The sequence below is a fragment of the Lithobates pipiens genome, unplaced genomic scaffold (assembly GCF_037356315.1).
Source record: "Lithobates pipiens isolate NorthernLeopardFrog02 unplaced genomic scaffold, aLitPip1_a1.2 Scaffold_3, whole genome shotgun sequence".
Taxonomy (NCBI): Eukaryota; Metazoa; Chordata; class Amphibia; order Anura; family Ranidae; genus Lithobates; species Lithobates pipiens.
This window is the reverse complement of record NW_027507790.1, coordinates 151,362,769-151,385,552: the sequence shown is the minus strand read 5'-3', so window position 1 is coordinate 151,385,552 and position 22,784 is coordinate 151,362,769. Positions and strand designations below refer to the sequence as shown.

General features: G+C 36.5%; 1 long non-coding RNA gene across 1 annotated transcript in view; it reads left to right on the top strand.

Moving 5' to 3' along the window:
• The first annotated feature begins 2,798 nt into the window (after positions 1 to 2,798).
• Positions 2,799 to 22,784, top strand: part of LOC143940719 (uncharacterized) — a 60,671-nt gene continuing 40,685 nt past the window's right edge. The window contains exon 1 of the long non-coding RNA XR_013263911.1: positions 2,799 to 2,949. This is a non-coding gene — a long non-coding RNA (uncharacterized LOC143940719). The remainder of the gene's footprint in view (positions 2,950 to 22,784) is intronic.

Here is a 22,784-nt window from a genome sequence, read left to right as displayed (position 1 = left end):
ATGGTGCCAACAGCAAAGAAAACTTTTTAATTCCTAAATTTCCCTGCAGCAAGACTATTTATTTTTATTTTTTTAGACTTGAGGCTGACTATTTGTATCTAACTACCATTTGTAAACTCAAGTTTTGTCTGAATTTCTCCTCCTGGTCAGTGACCCCCCAGACATACCGAACTAGCTTATATCATGACACTGATGTACAATCCTCCTCTCCAGAGGTCAAGTAGAGATTTATTTTCTGCATTTCCTGATCATGAAGACTAATATGAATTGCACAAGATCTTGCAGCTTGCTTGCTCCCCCCATATGATGATCCTTGGTAATAGACTGTAATGTAACACTTGGTTTTGGAGGGGGGGCCTAATAAAAATCTTGTTAAACTCTTTGCTCGGGGTACATGGCGTCACCAGGCCCTTTTACTTAGGAAGCCAAACAGTTTTATTGGTAAATGAGTTAAAGTGCCATTTCCCTGTGTCGTGTTCCATTCATCAAGCCACAAGTCCAGGCTCTCTAACATGAAACTATTTGTTTGCTTACACAACCAGCTGGGTGCAATTTCACGTCTGAGATATCTATCTGAAAGCCTCCCTCATTTATTATCCCAACTTGTCAGGAAATCTGCTCCCCTAACTTTTCCTTTCTCTGGATGGCCTGGGCTCCTAACCTGTTAACTCTTTCCCTCCCAGCCAGTCATCACTAATGCTATCCCTTCTTATGTCCTCCCTATAGATTCATATCCTGCACAGCAACCTGTCGTCCACGACCCATAACAAAGACATGAGGCTGTGCCTGAATATATTGTATGTTCAATGCTTGCAGCAGTTGTGAGCAGCAGATGTAACATGCTGTATTCTTATCAGCAAACAATGCAATGGTCTGCTTGTTACTCCCAACCATTTGCTGGGAAAGACTAAATGATTCTGTTTGGTATTGGTGTGGCTTGGTGGGTGCTCTGTGCTACTAATATAGATATGATAGGGGAGTGTGGAGCATTTGTACCTTGCTGACAGCAGAATCACTGATGATGGCTGTATAAAATTCCATATACATCTTCTTGATTTCACAAACCTCTTGTGGATCAGATCCAGAAGTAAAGAATAAAACATTTCTCCAGCTTGGGAAGATGGCAGGAGGGGTCAAGGGTGAGGATGAGGGGTTAAGGGTGAGGATGGGGGGGGGGGGGATCTTTAAGACAAACCAGGCTCTGAGTGATTCTTGGTGTTGATTTAAGAAGACATTTGCTGTATATAACGTTTAAGACTGATAATATCACTGCTCGGTCAGATACATAAAGCACTGGCAAAATGGTGGGGTCAGTTATTGATCCCCCTGCTTTAGGAGGAGGAGGGGAGTGGGATGTAAGTCAGTGATGTGGGGGAGGGGAATAAGGGGACAGGGAGAGACAGAGACAAGAGAGATGCAGTCTTCTCCAGCCCTGCAAAGACTCATTAGCATTCTCTGTCAATGGACCTACACTGACAACTAACAGAGATATCCAGCTCACCACTAGGCCTAGTCTGCCTTTGTCTTCAGAGCCACAGATTTATCTGCCACTGCTGGAAAGTGCTCTATACTCTTCAGCCCAACTGGAGATATGAAAAGCACACTTTACATGTGTGCCAGGGATTCTACATATGTGCCAGGCGGTTCTACATATGTGTCAGGGGATTACACATATGTGCCAGAGGATTCCAGATATTTGCCAGGTGGTTCTACATATGTTCCAGTGGGTTCTACTTATGGGTTAGGGCTTCTACAATTTGCCAGGAGATTCCAGATATGTGCCAAGGGGTTCTACTTATGGGTTAGGGCTTCTACAGTTTGCCAGGAGATTTCAGATATGTGCCAGGGGGTTCTACTTATGTATCAGGGGATTTTACATATGTGTCAGGGGATTCCAGATATGTGCCATGGGGTTCTACTTATGTACCAGGGGATTCCAGATATGTGCCATGGGGTTCTACTTATGTATCAGGGGATTCTATATATGTGTCAGGGGATTCCAGATATGTGCCATGGGGTTCTACTCATGTACCAGGGGATTCCAGATATGTGCCATGGGGTTCTACTCATGTCTCACGGGATTCCAAGTATGTGCCAGAGGGTTTCAAATATGTGCCAGGGGATCCCACATATGTGACAGGGGTTCTACAGTATATATGTGCTATGGGATCCCAGATATGTGCCAGGGGATATTACATTTACGCCAGGGGATATAGACTTGTGCCAGGGGATCTAGATTTGGGCCAGGGATTTCTAGATAAGTGCCAAGAGGTTTTGAATAAATTCCATGGGGTTCCATATCTGCACCAAGGGATTCTAGGTATGTGGCAGGGGATTCCAAATCTGATCTATCAAGGCACTATTACCTACAAGAGCCTAGTTACCAAATGCTATGTTTTCAATACCCAACATCCTATATGATATCCAGTACAATGTCTACTAAGAAACTAAAGTTTAAATAAAGTCTATTTATAAATGTATTTATTGTTGTTTTATTTGTGACTTTCCTGTCTATTTGTAAAAGTTAATAAACTTTTTTTATTATAGGTGTAACCTGGTAAGTAGTTCTGTCTACATCCAGGAGCTGTAGCAGTCTCTGTAGTCTAATACCCCCATGTTGACAGATGTTTGTCACTAAGTAACTTCTTCCCAAGTTTTTTTTTTTTTTTTTTTTTTTTTTGTGCTTCTTCCCCTAAGCCCTCTCCCAGCTTGCTTTGTTGTTGTAAAATATGCATGTCTCTCAGGAATGCCAGTCACGAGTCCAAACTTTGTGTCCAGCCTCCCACATGAAATGATCCTTTTATAGGGAACAAGATATGTCTCAATCTGCACTCCACTCAGAGCCTGTGGGCATGGGCAGCCCTCCTCACTCCAAATCACTTTCCACCCAAAACTCCGACCACATAATGAGAGCAGGCAGCGCAGGAGGCACACACCCGCAGAAGAAAAGTAAGAGCCTTCTTTTATTCTTTTTTTTTTTGTATCTTTTTCCATCATCATCATCATCATCATCATTATAATTATTATTATGAGTCTAACGTCATCACTAATCCCAAACACAATAAAACAGCCTCTGCTACTTCCATTGTACTAAACATAGTCCAAGTAATGAGAGGGGAGGGGCAAAGACAAAAGGGGGGGGGTATCAATATGATTAGATAGACATATAGATAGACAGATAGATAGATGGATAGATAGGTAGATAGATAGATAGATAGATAGATAGATAGATAGATAGATAGATAGATAGATAGATAGATAGATAGATAGATAGATAGATAGATAGACAGATAGATAGGAAGATAGATAGATGGATAGATAGGTAGATAGATAGATAGATAGATAGATAGATAGATAGATAGATAGATAGATAGATAGATAGATAGATAGATAGATAGATAGATAGATAGATAGATAGATAGATAGATAGAAAATGTAAAGATGGATAGATAGAAAATGTAAAGATGGATGGATAGATAATCAGATAGATAGAACGATAGATAGAAAATTGATAGATGGATGGATAGATATAGATAGATAGATAGATAGATAGATAGATAGATAGATAGATAGATAGATAGATAGATAGATAGATAATGGATTGGTAGATAAATCGCTATACAGAGATAGTTAGACATGAAATAGATAGATAGTTAGATAGTTAGATAGATAGATAGATAGATAGATAGATAGATAGATAGATAGATAGATAGATAGATAGATAGATAAATAGATAGATAGTTATATAGACAGATATATCATGGATTGGTAGATAGATAGATAGATAGATAGATAGATAGATAGATAGATAGATAGTTAGATAGACAGATATATCATGGATTGGTAGATAGATAGATAGATAGATAGATAGATAGATAGATAGATAGATAGATTATATATAGATAGACAGATAGATCATGGATTGGTAGATAGATAGATAGATAGATAGATAGATAGATAGACAGATAGATAGATAAATAGATAGATAGTTATATAGACAGATATATCATGGATTGGTAGATAGATAGATAGATAGATAGATAGATAGATAGATAGACAGGCATACAATAGATAGATAGATAGATAGATAGATAGATAGATAGACAGATATATCATGGATTGGTAGATAGATAGATAGATAGATAGATAGATAGATAGATAGATAGATAGATAGATTATATATAGATAGACAGATAGATCATGGATTGGTAGATAGATAGATAGATAGATTATATATAGATAGACAGATATATCATGGATTGGTAGATAGATCCATTATATATAGATAGACAAATAGATAGATCATGGATTGGTAGATAGATAGACATAAAATAGATAGATGGATAGATAGATAATGGATTGGTATATAGATAGACAGACATATAATGGATGGATGGATGGATGGGTAGGTATCAGCTGTCAGAGGCCTGGCTGGTGCAGAGGTTTGCCTCCTCCAGGCTCCCTATACTTTGCTTGCTTTGAATGTGTGATTTGTGTGATTTGTGTGATCTGTGATGGTGACACAATGACCCGGCCTGGGAATGGATATAAATAGCCGGCAGAGGTTCCCTTGTCCAGCCTGCAGTGAATGGTGACACGGTGTAAGTGATGGGAAACAGATGAGAGATGGGTTCAGTAATATGTAGTCTCTTGTAGTGTGCTGTGACGTCAGCGCCGTGGGAACCTATGGCGGCCGGCAGCACATGACCGGTGGGTGGACGCAGGCAGGCAGGCAGTGCTTACCTTGCTCTCCAGCTGCTGCTAGGAAGCAGTGTGCCTGCCCCAGCCAGCCCGGTACTGGAGAGTCTGTCCCCCTCCATCCCCTCTCCAGCCAACATATGGGATGCTTGCAGGCCTTGTGCACTTCTAGAAAGCAGATAGAGCACAGAGTTGTAAATATTGCTGAGGAGCCTCTTGCATTAACACACACCAGATGGTTTGCGACTCTGTCCCCACAGCCAGCCAGCTCTTAGCATTTACTCAGCAGCATTTTGTTGCAATTACACACCATGCTGAGACCAATTTTATTGGTGACCTATTTTTCATATTTGAAGAAATTTGATGTTCAGACCCTTTCTCTGCGGCCTCCATGCAAAGGGTACATCATCCCATGGCAGACATGATCTGTCAGGCTGACTCTAGAGAGAATCCACCAAGTGCATTAAATATAAATACATGCATTCCTGGAAAGGTCAATGGCGACCGCAAGACTCCTGATGTAACATAATTCACTCAAAATTACGACGACCGAAGTGCCTTCAGAAACAAGTGGAGTTTAAGCAGAATGATCTTCAGAACAACTTGGATTCCCCATCCCCCTAATGATTATACATACAACACAAATCCCACATCCCCAAATGTTCAAACATGCAACATAAATTCCACATTCCCCTAAGGATCATACATACCAGATAGAGTCCACATCTCTTAATAATCATATGTACAAATTAATTTCCCACCCCTATCATCATACATATAAAACTGAATAAACATCCCCTAATGATCATATATGCAAATACATTACACACCCCTAATGATCATACATAAAAAAATAAATTCCACATCCCCAAATGGTCATACTTACAACCTAAATTCCACATCCCCTAAAGATCCTACATCCAATATAGACCACAATCCTCAAATGATCATACATCCAATATAGACCACATTCCTCAAATGATCATACATCCAATATAGACCACATTCCTCAAATGATCATACATCCAATATAGACCACATTCCTCAAATGATCATACATCCAATATAGACCATATTCCTCAAATGATCATACATCCAATATAGACCACATTACTCAAATGATCATACATCCAATATAGACCACATTACTCAAATGATCATACATCCAATATAGACCACATTACTCAAATGATCATACATCCAATATAGACCACATTCCTCAAATGATAATACATCCAATATTGACCACATTTCTCAAATTACATACAAAATACAAATACATACAAAATAAAGACCACATCCACAAATCATCATATATACAACCCAAATACCACATCCCCAAATGATCGTACATGCACAATAAAGACCACATCCACAAATCATCATATATACAACCACATTCTACATCCCCAATTTATCATACATACAAATATTTTTTGTAATAATTTAGGGATGCGAAATTGGTTTTGTATGTATGATCATTCAAGATTTATTTTCTTATGATCATTCGGGAAATGTAGATTTTATTTTTATATTCCCCTAATGATCCTACAAAAATACATTCCACATCCCCCTAATGATAACATACAAAATAAAGTCCACACCCCCCTGATGGTCATACATACAAATTAAAGTCCAAATCATCATAATAACCATACATACTAAATAAATTCCATATTCCCTAATGTTCATACATACAAAACAATATTCCACATCCCTAAGGATCATACATACAACATATATTCCACATTCCCAAATGATTATACATACAAAAAAAAAGAACAATGCTGATATTTACTAACCCGACCAGTACTGCAGGCAACAGTTTGTAAAAAAGACCTGTGCCAGATTAACTTCTTAAAGGTTATCTAAACCCAAGAACCAAAATTGATAATATTGCAACTTGCCAGTCCTTAGATGTGGTATCTGCGTTAGTTTTATTTTTATTTTTTACACTCTTTATTTGAACCTGGCACTGCCATTAACATACTTTCTGCCCTAGGGTGACAGCCATACTGAGCAGCGTTGTCATCCTAGGACAGAGAGTGTGTAAGGACTACATAACACTGTATTAGGACTACATAACGCCTTCCTCTCTTCTCCAGATGCATAGATAGCATGGGCCACTGCAAGTATATATATATATATATATATATATATATATATATATATATATATATATATATATATATATATATATAATTATTATTATTATTATTATTACAAGATCATCAGCTGAAGGTGTCTACCTTTTTAAATTCCCAATGCCCTCCCTGCAGGTTTGCAGCTCTGGTTGGAGCCCAGATGCTTGGTTTATTGATATAATATAGTTGGGTTTTTTTGCTGAGAATAGTAGGGCTTCAACCAACAGTCATTTACCAAATAATAGAGGCGTTCTGGATTGCTTCCAATGTTACACATGTACAGGGCCATAAAAGATACGTGAAAAAAATTAACATCTGCTTTCCTAAAGCAGCCAGTGCCAAGCAGCATTTTTATGAATGCTTTTTCTCGTTGAAGAAAAAAAAAATGATGTAGATATAACTGGCATCCATATGTAGATCGTGTTTGTAATGGGGAATTTAGGATTTAAAGGTGCTATTTATTGAATAAGCCATTTCGAAGTGTCGCTTTTAAAAGCTACTTAACCTCACCCATACTCCAATCCTATAGTGGGAATCAAACGATATTATAAATTTGCTGTAATTAAATTGTATATCAAGACAGCCTGTAATCCTCTTGTGCTGGAGATGTATTTTCTTTGAGTTTATATTTAATCTGAAGACATGTTGAGAATGTACACAAGTTTACAGATCCCAGGGGGCACCCCCTTTTTTCTCCTTTATTTGTTTTAGACATACATATTATTGCTATTATACTTGCTAGGCAAACACAATAATATTATTCACGCAATTAATGGTGACCTTTCCTGAAAGAGGGAGAGGATGGCATTAGAGCTGGAGAGGGGACTTCAGCCATTAGTGCTTGGTTTGTACAGCAAATGGCATTTTTGTCTACACAGGCTGTGTCAATGTTTTGCAGATGTTCCACTCAGACCTGAACTGACCCCAAATTTCCTCCCAAATTATTCTCCCACCGAAGCCCTGTGCAGTGTGCTGGGATGGATGGGGGATCTGGGAGGGTGAGGGATGGAGGTGCCCCCTGGCAGTGAAGGGGTAAAGAAGAGCTGTACAGTGCTGGGAGAGGCAGATGAGAACACAGGATAAATCCCTCACCCCAGGGAGGGCATTACTTGCTGCTAGTTAGTCCTTCGAGGCTTTTATATAGCACTGACCTTGACAACACAAACCCTCTGATACTTTCACAGCAAAAAGCGTGGAAAATCATATTTAATACAAAAACAACCATTTGTTTCTGTAACTCCCACTACGTGTGTATTATATTCAGCATGGTGTGTGTACCTCTTTCTGTGTATGTGTGTTATATTCTGTAGTGGTGTGTGCATCCTCTTCTGTGTATGTATGGTACATTCTGTAGTGGTATGTGTACTTCTTTCTGTGTATGATTATTCAGCAGTGGTATGTGTTCTTTTATTGTATATTTATTACATCTATCAGTTGTGTGTGCACCTCTTTGTGTTATATTCATCAGTGGTGTGAACTCTTTTGTGTGTACACGTTATATACAGTAGTGGTGTCTATCTCTTTTTGAGTATGTACATTATATTCAACAAGGGTACCCTTTTCTGTGTGTGCATGTATATTATATTCAGTAGTGGCATGTGTACCTCTTTCTGTGTATGTATATTATAGTCTTGCAGTAGTGTGTATACGTGTGTCTCTTTCTGTGTATGTATATTAGATTCATTAGTGCTATGTATACGTGTGTGTGTGTGTGTGTGTGTGTGTGTGTGTGTGTGTGTGTGTGTGTGTGTGTGTGTGTGTGTGTGTGTGTGTGTGTGTGTTATATATTCATTAGTGGTATGTGTATCTCTTTCTGTGCGTGTATATTTTATTCACCAGTGGTATGTGTATTTTCTTTCCTGTGCATGTGTAATATATTCAGGAGTGGTGTGTGTACCTCTTTCTATATATGTATTTTATATTCACCAGTGATATGTGTACCTCTTTCTGTGTATGCATAATCTATTCACCAGTGGTGTGTGTACCTCTTTCTGTGTATGTTTAATATATTCACCAGTGGTGTGTGTACCTCCTTCTTTGTATGTATATTATATTCAGCAGTGGTGTGTGTACCTCCTTCTTTGTATGTATATTATATTCAGCAGTGGTGTGTGTACCTTCTTCTTTGTATGTATATTATATTCAGCAGTGGTGTGTGTGCCTCGTTCTGTGTATGTTTATTGTATTCATAAACTGTATGTCCCTCTTTCTGTGTAGGTTCATTCTATTGATCAGTGCTATGTGTCCCTCTTTCTGTGTATGTAGAAAATATTAATCAGTGGTGTGTGTACCTCTTTCCTTGTATATTTCTTAAATTCTTCAGTGGTATGTTTAGATCATACTCATAGTGAGCAGTGGTGTATGCTTACCCCTACACATGTTTGTATATCTTTTTTTCTGCAGTGGTGTTCATGCATCCAGTCCATGCCAGTGCATTTATATCATACTTGGCAGTTATTTTCCTGTGTAACCTAACCTGTGTACACATTTTATACAGCGATGCATGTGTTCCTCTTTCTGTGGATGTATATCAAGCCCTGCAGTGATGTACGTGTACCTCTGGGATTGTATATACAATAAGCAGTGATGTACGTGTAATTCTGCCATAGTGTGTATATCATATCATAGGTATATGTACCCCATGAGAGTGTGTATACCACGTTCACCATTACCAGTGGTAAATAAGCTCCAACTGAAGTGTGTATATATATTCATATTCCACCGTGATGGCTTCAGTATGAGTATATGATCTTCAACAGTGCTGCATGTGAGCCTCTGCCACAATATGTATATGTAGTTCAGCAGTGGTGTATATGCTCAGTGTGTATACTTCTGCTGAGCTTTTCTTGTGTGTCCAGAGAGAGTCATGCGGACCAGCATGTACCTGTACAGTGTACTGTACATTGGTGCTGTATAGGGAATCATTATTCATAAGCCCAGGCAGTCTGTTCTCTGCATCCATCCAATCACAGGGAGGAGATCTTCCTCTGACTCTCCTGTACATCACTAGTCACCAGTTTACAGGGCCAGAGAGAGGAATCCCTCCACTAAACTGATTGGTGTATATCCATTCTGCTTGTACAGATCAGTGTATATGTTAGTGTGTGTACACAGGGTGTCTGCATGTGTAGATCTATGTCCTCCGTGTATTTATTTTACATTTAGTGTGTGTGTGTGTGTGTGTGTCCTCTGTTTTTCTCTGTATAATATTTCTACACAATCCTGACAAACTGTGTATACTGCACTGTGTATACATGGACTGTGGTATTTACTGTCTGTATGTGCCTGTTGTGTTACATTTTACACTGTTGCTGTGTAACTGTGACACTTTTTGTGCGTTGCATTACTCTCAGTATGTCTGACTGTCTCTGTTGTGTATTTTTTGAAAGTATATCTGTGTGTTTGTGATTGTTTGCCTCTGTACTGCATTGGTATATGTCCTGTCATCAATTGTCCATAGAGGGTCACACAGCAGTCGTTTGTATGCATTTGTGTATGTGTGTGTATTACTATTAATAAAGTGTCATTCAGTAGGCATGTGTAACTGTCTTTGCAGAGTCACTCTACAGTTGTGTGTATTGATATTTATACAGTGTTACCCTGCAGGTGTGTGTATGTGGTGTGTAACTGCCTATACAGTGTAACCCTGCAGTTATCAGTGTGATAATGCACACGGTGTTAATGTTGGTTACTGTCTATACATTGTCACCTTGCATGTGTGTGTTACTGTCTATAAAACGTCACCCTGCAGTTGTGTGTGTGTTTCACTGTCTATATAGTGGTACTGTGTAGTTTTCTATCTATACAGTGTCATCCTGAATGTGTGTGTGTGTGTTATTGTCTATACAGTGTCACCCTGCATGTGTGTGTGTTACTGTCTATACAGTGTCACCCTGCATGTGTGTGAGTGTGTGTGTGTGTGTTACTGTCTATAAAAAAAGTCATCCTGAAATTGTGTGTTACTGTCTATATATTCTCACCCTGCATTTCTGTGTGTTACTGTCTAAAAGACACACACACCTGCAGGATTACTTTTTTGATAGTGTCTATACAGTGGTACCCTGCAGTGCTGTGTGTGTGTGTTATAGTATATACAATGGTACCCTGCAGTTCTGTATATGTGTTATTGTTTATACAGTGTCACCCTGCGGTTATTTGTGTCATCTTTCTCTGTCGGTGTTTTTGTCAATTAATGAACCTATTTCCCTTTGACCACATATGGTCTAAATCCAATACAGATTTCCTAATTCCTAACTATTCATTCTTAAGTGCACTAAACCGTAGTCACCAATCTGAATTCACTTTGTATTTGTTCTACAGTTAAGAATTAAAAACTGAGTCTTGAATAAGGCATATAGTGTCCCTATGAGCTTGTGAGTGTATTGGGGTACATATATGTTACCCCCCTCAAAGGGGGGGGGGGGGTGGGTCTGTAATATTGTAAGTCTGTCTTTGTTTATTACTCTCTATTTGGTCTATCTGTATATTTTCTACTGCAGCATCGGTGTATTTCTCTGTGTATGTACCATTGTTAGATTTATGGGGTTTTCACTGTCTACATGGTCTATATGTACTCTTGTTATATCTATGTGTGTGTGTTGCACTGTCTATATTGTCTTAATGCACTCTTGTTATATCTGTGTTGCACTGTCTATATGTAATCTTGTTATATGTGTGTATTGCACTGTCTGTTTATATATGTGTGTGTTTTGCACTGTCTACATTATCTATAGGCACTCTTGCTATATATATGTGTGTATTGCACTGTCTATATGTACTCTTGTTATAGCTATGTGTTTATTGTACTGCCTATATTGTCTATATGTTCTCTTGTTATATATATGTGTGTATTGCACTGTCTATATGTACTCTTGTTATAGCTATGTGTTTATTGTAGTGCCTATATTGTCTATATGTTCTCTTGTTATATCTATGTGTGTATTGCACTGCCTATATTGTCTATATGTTCTCTTGTTATATGTGTGTGTGTTTGTACTGTCTGTATAGTTGGTGTACACTTCTGTCAGTTCTGTCTGCCTGTTTCCCACTGTCTGTGTGTGCATGGCTTCTGGGTCTGCCTTGTGGGTGTACTGACAGCACGTTAAAGAAATGCCCCTCTCCCTGAGTGACAGGACCCCTTTAGAAAGGCCACACTGCTGCCAATATGAATAGGAGAATTTGCAGGCATCACTTGGCTCCCACGTATCTCAGCAGTAGTTTGTTTACTAGCACAGAACTGAGGGGAGAGCCGACACTCTCCTACACCCCTGGTTTGGGATTTTCCAGCTTTTTTTCCCCTCCCTCTCATTCTGTTGTGCATTGGTACATCTTGGAAGAGAGAAATAAAAGTTGGCATTGACGTGGATGGAAAGGGCTGAGAGTGGACAAGGCCAGCAGGGGCAGTCACGCTTTGAGATAGGGGGTCTTTATTTCCAATTCTGTGTTTATGGGAAAATAAATGCCATATCTCCCATAGCTTCCAGGACTTTCTAGATAACAAAACCTGACACGTAGCTGCGAGGAGATTTCCCCATCTCCCCACACTGAAAAGCCAGTTTAGTCGCCTAATCCCCCTGACAATGGCTTATTAATAACACAGCCATCTATTATTGGCCATGCACTCACTGGGGCTTCTGGGAGTTTGTTTATATCTACAGACCCCAAGATGTGTCACAAATAGCAAAATTAAGATGGATGGATGGATAGATAGAGAGATAGAGAGATAGAGAGATAGAGAGATAGAGAGATAGATAGATAGATAGATAGATAGATAGATAGATAGATAGATAGATAGATAGATAGATAGATAGAGAGAGAGAGAGAGAGAGAGAGAGAGAGAGAGATAGAGAGATAGAGAGATAGATAGATAGATAGATAGATAGATAGATAGATAGATAGATAGATAGATAGATAAAACAGAGAGATAGATAGATAGATAGATAGATAGATAGATAGATAGATAGATAGATAGATAGATAGATAGATAGATAGATAGATAGATAGAGAGATAGAGAGATAGAGAGATAGAGAGATAGAGAGATAGATAGATAGATAGATAGATAGATAGATAGATAGAATAAACAGAGAGATAGATAGATAGATAGATAGATAGATAGATAGATAGATAGATAGATAGATAGATAGATAGATAGATAGATAGATAGATAGAATAAACAGAGAGATAGATAGATAGATAGATAGATAGATAGATAGATAGATAGATAGATAGATAGATAGATAGATAGAATAATAATAAATAAAGAGAGAGATAGATAGATATGAAATAATTAGATAGATATAAAGTAGACAGATAGATGGAATGTATGCATACATATAGAGACAGATAAGTAGATGGAGAGAGATGGAGAGAGAGAGAGAGAGAGAGAGAGAGAGAGAGAGAGAGAGAGAGAGAGAGAGAGAGAAAATAATTAGATAGATAGATAAATAGACATAAAATAGATAGATAGAGGGATGGAATGTATGCATACATATAGAGATAGATAAGTAGACGAATAGTGATAGATAGATAGATAGATAGATAGATAGATAGATAGATAGATAGATAGATAGATAGAAAGAATACAATTAATTATTCTGATAGTAGAATAATAAATACACAAATAGAGAGATAGAGATATATAAAAGATAGATAGATAGATAGATAGATAGATAGATAGATAGATAGATAGATAGATAGATAGATAGATAGATAGATAAAATAAAATAATAAATAAATAGATAGTAGAATAATAAACAAAGAGAGAGAGAGAGAGAGTAAGTAAGTATAAAGATGGATATGGAACGATTGTGATCCTAATAAAATATTGCAGTTTATTTATTCTTCTACATATATTAATAAACCAAAACTTAAACTAAGTGGATAAAGATGCCAAAACAAGCATTCATAAAACTCAGAAAGTTGAACTCACAACAGACTGAATCTCTGCTCCTCATTAGGTCATCAGTCCTGGTTATAAATGAGATACTTCTTTATCATTAATATTGTTCTTGATGTTATTAAATAAAGATCCTTGCTATGACTTTACAAAGGGAATTGTATTTGATAAAAGTAGCAAGTTACTCCATCTATGCCAATTTCTAATGAATAAAAAAAAAAAAAAAAAAAACTGGAAGTGATAAAATGCGTAATTGGATGTTTTATTAATAGTGGCTAATTTTATATTTAGGTTGCTCTTTCATCACGTTTTGCTTTATAATGCCGTGCTTGATTTACTGCGATTCCTCATGTGGAGGGGAAAGAAATATGTTAGTGAAAAGCTTGGTATTGATCAGGTTGTGGTCTCACGGTGGAGGATCTAAGTAGTAAATACATCTGCTGGTCAGAGGACCCCGAGGAGTGAACACTTACCTCCACCGGCAATAAATCAATGTTACATTATGCAGTTGGGTATCCCTTGTCTGTAAGGTGTCAAGTGCAAATTGAAGACTGGAGGTATAATACAGTATATGAGGGTTGATGTGTATTTTATATATTAGCGTAGCGTGACATGGTATAAAATCCCTTATATGTGAAGTTGATACACACGATGCTTAAAAAAAAGAAACAAACAACATAATTACTAACATACAATAGCTAATAAACAAAATCTAAAAATGCACTGTCACTGAAATGAAATATCTTTATTACAATCTAAACTAAAAACCCTATAGACCCCATACACAAATAGTTATTAATATCGATGAACTATAAACCGATTCCAGCGCTTACAGATTTAATTATGTGAAACTCAAACAGGTTAAAAAAAAAAAAAAGAGCATACAACATGCAGTTTAGCTGTAACATGACAGTAAATATATCCCAGGTTGCTACAATTAGCCTCCAATAGAGGAAATGAATTTCAATGAAATGTAATGCACAGAACAAGGAGCAATTCCTCCAGCCTGAGATCTAGGTATTAGTGGATGTGTTTAGCCCCATCCCACACAACAACATACAGATATTAGGAATTAATATTACATGAGCGACAATTTATAGAAGAGGGGCAATGCTTTATGGAGCAAGAAAGGAGAAAATAAAGTTTATTAACCCTGTAGAAGCAGAAGGAAAGGAAAGCAGCACGTGGTGGTTCTTTTTGTTTGTTTGTTTGTATGTTTCAGCTTGCCTAGAGATGAAAGGGTCCATGGTAATAGGTTGCATGTAAACCCACCGTGGCTTCTGAGACCACCTGAGCTCCTGTGCGGGGTCCCCTTGTTGCCCCCCCCTGTGCGAGAAGCTCCAACACAGAGGTAGTCTGGTGAATTAGAGAATTCAGGGGAGTCTTCTCCTGATACTACCGGCTGCAGGGAGATGGATCTGAAAGAACTATGGGGGTGGCGACTGCATGCATTAAAGACAAGCACAATAATATGAGATGGAGAGAGGGGAAGATGTGCACACATCACTAGCAAAGGCGAGTTCACCAAAAAGTCAGCTTAGAAGTCTATCCTTCCTCCAGAGGTGTACACGTCCATATTAATCTTGTTGCAGATTCAGTCCTTGAGGGGATCAGTGGGAAAAAGAAAAAAAAAAAAGAAAAAAAAAAAAAACTCAGGTGAGGCTCACGGAAGCACAGCAAGAACCCTTCTCAAATTTAGGAGATAATTGGCTTCATGAGCTGCAATTTACCATGTGTCTGCTAGGTGGCGCTCTTAGTCTCAAGAGGAGCCCTCCGCTTACCAAACCAATCCCAGCCAACTTTGTACTACAAAATACATTTTATTTTACTGCAATTTAGTACAAGTGCAGAAGCATCGGCTGTAAATATATATATATATGAATACATATAAAAAAAAAAAAAAAAAAAAAAAAAAAGTAAAAATAAATAAATAAATAATAATAATTAAAAAATAAATAAATATATATATATATATATATATATATATATATATATATATATATATCTATATATATATATCTATATATATATATCTATATATATATATCTATATATATATATATATATGAATACACACACATATACTATAAAAATAGATAAAATGGATGAAATAGTTTAAAAGAGAGAGAGACGCGGACAATCTAATTTTATTATCGCGCCAAATTGTTCAACCAGCTTTAAATCAAGAAACACTTTTTTTTCGGTAATATTTGTTACTAAGTGTATAGGAATATAATACTGGAAATAGAGCTCAGATCTGTAGCAATCACCTGTATAATCGATCAGGCAAGGAAGGCTTCATAAGGAAGCTCATCCATATACTTAGGACTAGTTTAGTCTCAAAACGTTAATTTAATTTAGTAAATCGGGTTACTTTCAATTGAATTAGTTTTAATATATTATTACCCATCCATTAAACCGAAAAAAGCTATAACGACCTTATGAGCATGTACATTGTCTCTGAAATGTTTCGTTATTTTTATTTTTTTGCTGTGCTCAACAAAGTAGATAAACTCTTAGGAGTTCTGCATGTGTCACACTAGTATATGTATGTATGTATGGATAGATAGATAGATAGATAGATAGATAGATAGATAGATAGATAGATAGATAGATAGATAGATAGATAGATAGATAGATAGATAGATAGATAGATAGAAAGATACATAGATACAGACAGACAGACATAGAGACTGACAGATAGACATTTTAGTACGATAGATACATAGACAGATAGATCGATAGACAGACAGACAGACAGACAGACAGACAGACAGACAGATAGATAGATAGATTATTATTTATATATGTATATCTCTACATGTAGCTAACAAGTAACACACCACTACAGAGGGATATTGTTATATTATTTTAGTTCCTGGCATGACTGGAATACATAGTTACATAGTTAGTAAGGTTGAATAACACATAATAATACATATATATATATATATATATATATATATATATATGTATATATATATATATATATACACATATATATATAACAAATATAAAATCGACCATACAAAGAATAAAGCCTAGATCACAAAACACTTGCTGCAGTAAAACTTTTGAGTTTGATTTAAGGCATCTTTTAGTATAACAAGAATAATTTTATAATTTTAGAAACAACTATTCAAATAAATACAAATGATAAAAACAACAACAGCTAGTAATAACACCCTCTGTACTAATTAAATAGACCATTGCACGATTTAATTTTATGTTTTTTTAAAAAAAATGTCAATCATTTTCCTGTTCTATGTAAACTTATATAATGAGAATCATTTATGTACATTACCTTTGATAAGTAAAGCCATTATTGCTTTTCTCATAGGCCCTGGGCAACTGCTTAAACAATTATTGATTTTATGCAACAAAGTAATAGATCTGACACCTTTGTATTCCCGCATACCACAGGCTCGTTTCTTCCTCGGCCATTCAATATTTTTTTTTTCTGAGGATTAAAGTAATTCTAGAATTTGTAAATGTGTTACAGATAATAGAAAATATATACTTTTGATTTAAAAATGAGTTTGTTTTATTTAAATGAATATCTACAAACAGATTCAACTAAAAACATCATCAGTATTGTAATCGTATTATTGTTAATAAAGCTAATTATTTTAATTATATTCTAAATTTGTAGACCAAATGACAAAATACTGTCGTTTTAATTGTTCAGTAGTTAAATGTATTAATAATTGTACATTAATGTACCAGTGTTACTGAGCATGAAAAAAAGTACAAATAGAAAATATGAATTAAAAATAAGATTACACTTAATAAAACAAATGAAGTTTGCATTTGTATTTATTAGAACATATGATATCGTTCATTGTACAACTACAATTGTATGTTTTTAGACCACAACGATTATTTTAAAGGTGTTCTTCATCTTATTTTTTTTAATGTAAGAAGTCATTGCTGAGTGATGTCATTTAAATAACGTAGAAAATAATACATTTAGAAACTATGTGTTATTTCGAAAGAAAACTCTGTATATTATTTGAATACCATATTTGAAACTTTATAAAAAAAAATAGCATGGGCATAAAGAGGCAACTAATATCATGACATTTGGTAAAGGAACATAGAAAAAGAACGAAAAAACGAATTTTCACGGTGAGTACAGAGCAATTTAGATGAAAACAATGTTCCTTCAGATATGTAAAGATACAACAGGTGCAATGTACTTAGACGATTTGCAGCGTGTGATCACTAGTATGTGGACATATGTGGACATTTATACATGAACAAAGCACAAATTATCACGACTGCTAATTGGAGAAATGAGTCTCCCCCATTTTGCATATCAAACCGGTGAATTATGACCAGCATTTAGACGGCTGGGTCTTCACATAAGCTCCAGTTAACCCATTACTGACCAGCAACGTCTACCCTGACAGTATTGGGCTCAGTGTGTGGCAGAGCCTGAAGGGTTAAGTGCGGCTGCTCCCAGCTAGTTGAGGTTGCTGGTGCTGCCGAAGTTGCTGTCAGGATCTTTAGCAGTGGTTGGGCTCATTGCTTGCTGCTCCCCAGTGGCTGTAATTAACGAGCTGTCTAGAATGACTACAGCTCATCAAATGCCACTTGCCAGATCTGGCTTCTCAGCAGCCCAGGTGGAAGAGTGTTACCTGCTCTAGCTGCAGGCTCATCACACAATTATACAGCACAGGGAGGAAGGCTGATCTTTGCTCTCTCCATTAGTACATCACACCACCAGCTCCACTCCGAGCCCAACACACACACACCGAGCAGTCACAGGCTCACTCATCCAATTGCTGCATTCCCACAATGACTTTACTAGAATACCTAGTACTGATAGTACTGAGCGCTGTCCATGGTGCTATACACTGCTGGGATCAATGACACTGCTGTGCCCATACCTTGTGCCCCTCCCTGCTACCTACACTGGGGGATGATGGAGAGAATCAGATGAATGATATGGATGATACAGGGAGAAAACATCTACCCAATATCAAGGACTTCTAGGATAGAGAGGTAGATAGATAGATAGATAGATAGATAGATAGATAGATAGATAGATAGATAGATAGAATAATATTAATTATTTAGACAGTAGACTAATAAATCCACGGATATAGATAGATAGATAGATAGATAGATAGATAGATAGATAGATAGATAGATAGATAGATAGATAGATAGATAGATAGATAGATAGATAGATAGATGGAGAGACACAATAGAGAGATACACAATGAGATACACAGTGAGAGATAGAATAACATTAATTATTTAGACAGTAGACTAATAAATACACAAATAGAGAGATATAGATAGATAGATAGATAGATAGATAGATAGATAGATAGATAGATAGATAGATAGACATACAGCAGTAAGATAGACAGACAACCACAATAGACAGATAGATAGATAGATAGATAGAATAAAATTAATTATTTAGACAGTAGACTAATAAATACACATATAGATAGATAGATAGATAGATAGATAGATAGATAGATAGATAGATATACAGAGAGACACAATAGAGGGATACATAGTGAGATAGACAGACATATACCGACAGATAGACATACTAGAGATGATGGATATATAGGTACATACATACATTTTAGCAGATAACTAGCTGGATGGATAGCTGGAGAGACATACATATTAGCAGAAGGATAGATAGATAGATAGATAGATAGATAGATAGATAGATAGATAGATAGATAGATAGATAGATAGATAGATAGACATACACAATCGATAGATAGATAGATAGATAGATAGATAGATAGATAGATAGATAGATAGATAGATAGATAGATAGATAGATAGATAGATAGATAGATAGATAGATAGATAGATAGATAGATCGATAGATTAGCAAATAGATAGACAGACGGACAGACTGACATAGAGAGAGTGAGACACACATAGTATAGATAGATAGATAGATAGATAGATAGATAGATAGATAGATAGATAGATAGATAGATAGATAGATAGATAGAAATATTTGTTAACTGACATATAGAGAGTGAGAGAGACACACACACATAGGGGAAACAGCTAGCTAGCTAGATAGATAGATAGCTAGATAGATAGATAGATAGCTAGATAGATAGATAGATAGCTAGATAGATAGATAGATAGATAACAATTAAATATTTAAATAGTAGAATAATAAGTACACAAATTGAGAGATAGAGATAGATAGATAGATAGATAGATAGATAGATAGATAGATAGATAGATAGATAGATAGATAGATAGATAGATAGATAGATATATTAACAAATAGATAGACAGACAGACAGACTGACATAGAGAGAGTGAGACACACATAGCATAGATGGATAGATAGATAGATAGATAGATAGATAGATAGATAGATAGAAATATTTGTTAACTGACATAGAGAGAGTGAGACAGAGACACACACACATAGGAGAAAGATAGCTAGATAGATAGCTAGATAGATAGATAGATAGATAGATAGATACATACATACATACATACATACATACATGCATACATAGATATGGGTATATGTCTTTTTCATTTTTCCCTCAGAGAATCTGTAAATAAATGGTAAGATAGTTCCTTATCATGCATATCTTGTATATATTTATATACTTTGCAGGAAATGAATGCACAGTAAACTTTAGGAAAAGTTGCAGAAGAAGCCCCCTCCCCCACACAGATATGTCTACATTGGAAAGAAGAATAGATAATAAAGCCCATGTTTCTCTTTATTTCCCAGATATACTTTTGGATCGCAGACTTTTCACTGAACACTCCAGGTTTTCTTTACCAGTTGTCTAATATCCCGCAATTAGGATATTTGGTTATAGACAGAAATTATTCCGACAAATAGATTTTTCCCTAGTTATTGGGTAATTATTTTTTCCCACCTAATGAATGTTGTTATGATCGGTTGTTGGGAGAATTATGACGTCATAATAGTCACCCTGATCTAAGTGACTGAAGTGTATTTCTAGCCGGGTTGTCGGTGTTATTAAAGGATGGCCGTTCCTGTCTGTAATATTTGTATCGGTATCAGAAAACAGCTCACCAAAAAAGAATAGAATTCTACGTGTCCCTATAATATGTGTACATTCATCCAATATCTATCTCACCATATATTACCGCCATACATGAAATGACAACCGGAGAGCAGCCCCGGATCAGCTCCTTTCTGATAAGGAAACCGAGGATCTCCTAAAGTGACAATGACCGGAGGGGATCACTAAAAACACATTTTATGGCTGCAATCTTCATTGATGTTTAATCATTTTCACATGACTGCTCGGTATATGATCCATGTCAATCATGCAAATACTGACGGAGGATTTTACAATTTACGGACAATTGTGTCCCTGTCCTGGCAATAAAAAATCTTAGGTGAGTATAGTGTATAGCTAACAAGGCTGACAATGTCCATCAACTATAACCCCCCACAACAACTCCTGTAGGCTTTAATCCATGTCTAGGAGATGAAGGCAAAATAAAGTGCAACTGTGTCCAATTTAATATATATATATAGTAAATTGGATACAGTAGCACTGTATTTCGCCTTCATCTCCGTTCCTTGACAAAGGTATGTATATTTTATACTTTTTTTTTTACCCTGAACACCTATTGTATATAGGTACCAGGTAATTGCTCCATGATATCCTTTTTTGTACAGTTTGGGACCATCCAAAAAGTGCAATAAGTGCACAGGGCAATATCTATAGGTCAATCTTTATTGGGCAATATCTATGTGGCAGTATCAGTAGGACAGTATTTATATGACGGCATCAATAAGGCTATATGTTTAAGGGTATACATAGGGCAGTAACATGTATAAGGTACTATAGGGGCGGTATCTTTAGGACAGTATACACAGAGCTGTATGTATAGGGCAATAGCTATAGAGCTGTATGTATAGGGCAGTATCTTTCGGACAGTACACATAGGACAGTTTTTATAGGACGGTATTGGTAACTATAGGACAATGTCCATATTTCATAGTTTATAAGGCAGTATCTATAGCACAGTATCCATAGGGCAGTATCTATAAGACAGTGTCGATAGGGCAGTATCTATAAGACAGTATCCATAAGGCAGCATGAATAACGCAGCATCCATAAGGCAGTATGTATGGGGCAGTATCTATAGGACAGTATCCATAAGACAGTATGTATAGGGCAGTATCGAGAAGACAGTATGTAAAGGGCAGTATCTATACACAGTGTCCATAAGGCAGTATCTATAGGACATTATCCATAAGACAGTATGTATAGGGCAGTATCCATAAGACATTATGTATAGGGCAGTATCTATACACAGTATCCATAAGGCAGTATCTATAGGACATTATCCATAAGACAGTATGTATAGGGCAGTATCCATAAGACAGTATGTATTGGGCAGTATCTATAGGAGAGCATTCATAGCAGTCTGGTGTGATTTGGATTAATAGACTTTTTATCATTTTTGCTTTTTTGCAACGAATGAGCCTATGGGGTTCATTTACTAAAGGCAAAGAGACTGTGCACTTTGCAAAGTGCAATTGCCCTCTGCAAGTGCAGCTGCTCCAGAGCTTAGTAAATGAGGTAAGTCTTTACTTTGCAAAGAGTATCCAATCACAGGACATTAAAAAAACACAGCATTTTAGCTTGCACATGATTGGACGGTGGAAGTCCGCAGAGCTTTTGCTCATTTATTAATCTCTGGAGCAACTGCTCTTGCAGACTGCAACTGCACTTTGCAATATGCACAGTCTATTTCCCTTTAGTAAATCAACCCCTATGTGTCATGCTATTAGCGTCTCTTCTTCTAACATGACATAACTAAACATCAATGCAATATATTTGATGGACTATTTAAGCTTTATTTAACATATATACCATTTAATACAGTGCATGTTCTATAGCAGAATTATTTTGACAATAAAGAAATGGGGTGGGGAATAAGGGCAATAATACAATTCTTATTAATATGGACATGAGCAGTTTTCTTTTTTTGGTTTGTTAGAGTGTTTGCTTACTATCTATATGAAATGTATAATTGATGG